A 6,000-nucleotide genomic window follows, 5' to 3' on the forward strand; every position below is an offset into this window, starting at 1 on the left:
GGCAGAACTGGGATTCAAATCCATGTAGTCTAAGCCCAAAGCCCTTGCTCTTACCATGATGTTCAGACTCCCAAACTGTCACATATGCTTTTGTTTTTTATGAATACTAACAATTTTTAAATAGGAAAATACTACACAGGCTGTTTTTTATAATTTACTCTCATCCTTCCCAACTACAATATATCTTGGGCATCTTTATAAGTCAGTACTTAAGTGATATTTCCTTTGGATCCCAAAGCAGTTTAAAACTTTAGATAGCACTTATAATAGCTACCTTATAATTATATGTATAGTTGCTTTATGGGTTATAAACTTTACATGTAGGTCTTATTCACCCAGCAAGGTTCCTGCTTAGCCCACAGTGGGAGCTCCACATATTCCTGCTTGTGTAGTTAAATTGGGCTTATTCTTCTTAAATCAAATTATATTGGGTTAAGCAGGCCTTCTGGAAGGCCTTTCATCATCATTTAAAATTCATTGCCTCTGAGTTTCCAATTTTTAAACTATCTAATAAATGAATTTTGGAACAAAACTCAACTATAAACTGCAGGAATGGGGCTGACATGAGAAATAACCATTATGAAAATGAGAATATTTGTAAGTACTAGTAACTTTCACAGCTTATCAACTCCATGTGATAAACAAACAACAGGCTTTGATACACCGAAAGATTTATGCCCAACACTCAAAGGGGAATACTGTCCCTAAGCTGATCCTTACAATCTTAGGTACTTAATAGTATAACTGAGCTCTACAGTTTTTTGGACTGCAGAAAATAGTACATATTATAGCTGATTTATGGGAAAACAAACTCTATATATCATTTGAAAATGCCCAGAAATCCTTCTGAATAGGTATTGTAGACTATTCCTGCTATGGTATGGTAAACAGGTATATTAGCACATTATATGTTCTAGACATTTATAGCAAGGATCAGTAACCACAGAATTCATCATGATCATCATCACATCATCATCTTCTTCTTTTTCACTATTAATAGGCATTTAGTAATTCAGAGACCATTCATTCTCTGTGCCATAAATAGAGTAATTCTGATCTCCAAATAATCCTAAAGGTAGGAATTATCCTCATTTTACTCATGAGGATCCTAAGTCAAAGAGATTTTGCATTTATTTATTGGTCATAGGACATGCAGAGTTAGAACTGGAATTTTACCTCAGGTCTTATTCCCAAATTTATTCTCTTTCCTCCATACGCTGAATCCCACTCCACCTACTAGACCTGGTTTTTGGCACATGGGTCTATATAAAATTACTTGATTACTGAAAGAGATGTGTAAACACTGGGAAACAATATCAACTGCAACATAGTCTCCAGGTACAAATGCCAATATGAGTAGGAGACAACATAATAGCACAGAGATGATGAGAATAAATGTAAACACCTTGAAATTTTTTAAATACTAGATCAAGGTGAAAATTACAGTACATATTACAGCTGATTTATGGAAAAACAAACTCTACATGCCAATTGAAAATGCCCAGAAATTCTCCTAAAAAGGTATTGCAGACTATTCCTACCATGGAGATATTTTAAAGTAAAAAAAGAAGCATCTCAATGGCTAAGTAAACACTTTTTGGCTAAGTACACACTTTATGAGATCAACACTTGACTTTGCTGCCCAAACTTCAGCAGCAAGGAAACCCCACTGACTCTGCTGCAGGGACAGATATAAGAGGATGAATTTATGTTCCAAGTAGCCCAAATCTAGTGCAGCACTTGTCTCTGTGAATTTTTCCAAACAATAATTAATAGCAAAAAAAATTATTCTTAATAATATTTTAAAATAACAAAATAACTTCAGTTTTAAAAGCCATTTTAGTTGTGCTAGCTCCTATCTCACAATCATTTGCCAGAATTTGTCAGAGTACCAGCATTGAGGACAGTTATGTCCCAACAAGTCCTTGTTATGTGAAACTGCTCTAAGTCTTGCATATTATTTAACATCCCTGTCTCCTGCCCACTAAATGCCAGCCTCCCCCATCTGAGATAACCAAAATTGTCCCCACATTTCCAAATGCCCCAAGGGAGGCACTGTCTTCCAACTGAGAGCCACTGATTACTAGATACTTGTTTCCTCATTCTATTTCAAGGCTGCTAAAGACTTTCTAAACTGTCCATCTATGTTTTCTACCACAGCTGTTTATCCACCTTTTCCTGGCAGTGCCTCTTCATAATTTCCTACTTCACCCCACAAGTTTTCTTTAAAAATAACAACATTTGTTTGATGTATGTTTGAATGTGATCCAAAAAGCTAACTTAGTGTCTGCATCATAATACAATGGTATATAATTACTGAGGACAAAAATAAAAGCTACAATGCTTTACAATCATTGTATTCTAAAATTTAAGAACCAGAAAGGAACTCGGAGATCATCTACTCCATAGGTGAGGGTGTTTGACCCTCAGACTAATCAAAAACAAAAAACTTGTACATGTGTGCATTTTTCTAAAAGTTCTACAATTTATATCAAGTACTCAAAAACTCCATTAACTAAACAAAGCTAGATTTAAAAGTTCTCTCACTCTCCTAGCAAGGCAAATGGGACACAAAGGGGTCAAGTGAATTGACAAGATCAAGATTGTACTACTGGATCTTTTGACTATAAATATATACAGTGAACACCTGGAAATGACCACACTCATCAAAGTGAGGTCAAAGGGATAGGAAATTCCTTAAGTCTATTCACCCTCCCTACATTGCAACAACAAAATTCCTTTAAGTGGTACAGGGCTTGCCTAACACGGGTAAGAGCCTGGGTTCGATTCTCTGCACCACATAAAAAAATAAATAAATAAAATAAAGGTATTGTGTCCAACTACAACTAAAAAAGTAAATAAATATTTTTTTTAAAAAAGCATGTTTATATCAGTCATGCACTTAGGAGGGGTAGTTATTTTAAAGGAAAGCTCAAGGGAATTATCATTGCTTAATTTAAACATTACTCTTAACATCAAAAAGAAATCTGATTCTCCACATTTTTAAAAAATATATCTTTAAAAAATTTAGATTATTTAAAAAATAATTTTCTGATCAAAGAAGAAGTCTTTGGTATACATACTGTTTAAAGGGCAGTATCTCAATGAATCCTCAATGATAATTTTGTTAATAAACAGTCAAGTGCTTTTAACTCTATTTTACAAAATCAAATAGGCTAGTTGAATTTCAAAAATAACAAACTGTTACCAGGTAGTAAAAGGTCGAGGCCCAAACACACAGACTCCATGACTTCCACTTTACTACATTGTCTCTTTCTATGAACACCATATAAATACAATTTAAGCACCACACAGGAAACAGTTTTTAAAGTTATTTTGATAAATTACTATTAATTCCAAACTAATGTTTTCAATCATTTAAAAAGACATACTTTCCAAGGGACATAAAAAAATTCTACCTTGAGTCCTGAGCTCCAATTTCTATAAAGTATGTGAGTGATCAAAAAGAAAAATAGTTCACATAGTTTGGCTAATCAATGACAAATCATCAATACTGGAAAAACATCATTCCAGGTGTCTACCTGTTAATATTATTGCTTCAGACAAATAAAAGAGAGTTCTAAGCAATTCTAGGCTCTTTGAATGAAAATCAAAGTTTATACTGACCAGTGAAACAACTCACAGGCAACGGGACATTTGAAAACAAACACACACAAATTCTCCTAGTAACTTTAAAAAACTGGTTGCCTTTCAACAATTGCAACACTTCCTACAACCAAACAATAAGATCATTCATCTTCCCATGATGATTAGAAGCCACAAAAGCACATTTGTTTCCCTCAGATTACCCTGTCTCTTCAGGTGCTTGGTCAGATAGACTACTAAATAATAAAGTTAAATCATGTCTTTTTCATCATATACTCTCATTTAGAATGGCATTCCCAATATAGAATACTCATTAACATTAGAAAAACACACAAATCACTGAAATAGTTTAACTCCCATAAATAAAGAATATAATGTAACTCTTTCCTCTTAACATTAAAAAATCAAACATATAAAACATTAAGCAAGCAGCATTTACAACTCCTTGCTGGTTTTAAATTATCAATTTTCCTCCCTAAAAAAGTTACTCTATTATTAGGGGTAATTTTCTGATAACAGTAAAAACAAACTGTCTTTGACTGAATTCCATTTTACCCTTTCATTTTCAATGCAACTATCTGTAAAAGCAACAGTTGTCAGTTTTAGAAGAATCTGTTTCCCAAGTGTACATGATTCGCAGCTTGGTCAATTTCCACCAGATATGAACTGACTATTAGGAAAAAACACGCCATGATAAATCACTGGTACTGAACACAAAGTCCAGAGATAGAATAAAGGGCAAAAATAGAAGAGTACAGTGGCTACTTAGTTTTCTGTGGGTCACTGATTAGTGGAGGTATTCTTTCATTCAGTTGTTCAGTATCAATGGCAAACCCAAAAGTCGGAAAACACAATCTAGCTTATTTGGCTGCCTTCGTTTTTTCTGCAGCCAGGACTGCAGCATGTCTTCCCCAGCACTCCTGGGCTCTACTGCAATACTGACACTTGCCAATTTCAGCCGCCCAGCTGTCAAACCTATCCTTTCTTTTAACTCACCGATCCTACAAAACAGCAAGCTTTTCATGGTGTATTTTCTAAAACTGTCTAGCTGATACCATTCTTTAACAACGTTTTCCAACATTACCTGGACATCAGTTATTATCATTACTAGTTTTAGCACCTTCTCTGCCCCCATCCCCATCATCCGCATTGCTTTCCTCTTCCAGGATGCCAGACTCTACTGAGTGATCCTAAAATCCCAATAACTATTACCAACTGATCTCTAGACGCAGCCAAAAGTTCTCTTTGGTTGTACCCACACACCTACTCCAAAGATATTCAATTCCAATCCAAAATGCCAAAGTCCTACTCCTCAAACCAATGTCGTATCATTTGGGTAGGTTCTAAATTTACCAGGATACCTGCCTAATTTGAATCAATCTCCCACCCCCAAGTCTGTGTCTCTCTCCCCAGCTACCAGCCACCCAAGGTCCTGACAGCTCTATGCTTGACAGCTGGCCGACCTCCACCTCCATCAGATCTCCAGGGTCGCCCTTCCCGCAGTCTTCCCACTCCGACACTCTTCCATTGTCCCTGAGCCTCGGCTCCCCCTACGACCTCTTTCAAGCCCGATGTCCTCTCCTGGACTTCTCCGACCTCTCTCCAGGTAAGCGGAGCCCCTCGCCCTGCAGGCCCCATCTGCGGTCCGGGATCCCCACACCTGCCACCAGGATTCCCGGCTGCAAAAAAACACAAGTGGTTCCTCTTCTTGAGGGCTACGCCTTTCCTCAGGCCGCTTCCCTCAGCAACACGTCACCTGCGCTCTTGTGGGAGACCCCAACTCACCCCCGCCTCCGCCATCTTCTGGGACCTGCCCCCGTCCCCCCTCCGCCTCTTCCTCCTCCCCTCCCACAACTCCGCCGGAGCTCCACTACGCCTGTGCAGCCGCCACGCCGCGCGCTGGCGATCGGGGCAGAAGAGCTTCCGGTTTCCGCTGGAGCTGGCGGAGGGGCTAGAAAGTCGGGGCAGCAGGGCTTCCGGGCTGCAGGAAATTAGAGGCTGGGGGAGGCGTGGACCCTGTAGGTGGTGGGAGGCTGCGGGATCAGCTGTTTGCTAAGTAGACGGTTGTGGGTTGTGACGGGTTCCCCGATCCTGTGGGCGGAGTAAAAGAGTCGTGCAGTGACACACGCACACAGACAAGTGAGACGCAGTCCTCTGCATGTTCCTCATCTGCGAGCTGGGAGAGTCGCGGGCTGTAGAGGATCCGCGGCCAAGTTCTTCAGTATAAGGCGCCAGCTCTCACTCTATAGTGCTTTTGCCAAACTTTACTCCTTGCTCGTCCCTGTCAAGCCATAATTTATTTTGAAAGAAAATATTTGATATTTCTCTCTCATCTCCATCCTGTAGCACTTTTCATTCCTAATCGTTCCTCAAGGACGACCAGGTAATGTGGTT

General features: G+C 38.9%; 1 protein-coding gene across 7 annotated transcripts in view; it reads right to left on the bottom strand.

Moving 5' to 3' along the window:
* The window catches only part of Insig2 (insulin induced gene 2), a 51,883-nt gene extending 46,459 nt beyond the window's left edge, over positions 1-5,424 (bottom strand). For 4 of the 7 annotated variants that reach the window (XR_013092303.1, XM_076865752.1, XM_076865756.1 and 1 more), the window contains exon 1: positions 5,392-5,424. The gene's annotated coding sequence lies outside the window, so the exon portion shown is untranslated. The other 3 variants (XM_076865754.1, XM_076865753.1, XM_076865755.1) reach the window with 3 other exon arrangements.
* Positions 5,425-6,000: the final 576 nt, after the last annotated feature.

The sequence above is a fragment of the Callospermophilus lateralis genome, chromosome 9, assembly GCF_048772815.1.
Source record: "Callospermophilus lateralis isolate mCalLat2 chromosome 9, mCalLat2.hap1, whole genome shotgun sequence".
NCBI classification, from domain to species: Eukaryota; Metazoa; Chordata; class Mammalia; order Rodentia; family Sciuridae; genus Callospermophilus; species Callospermophilus lateralis.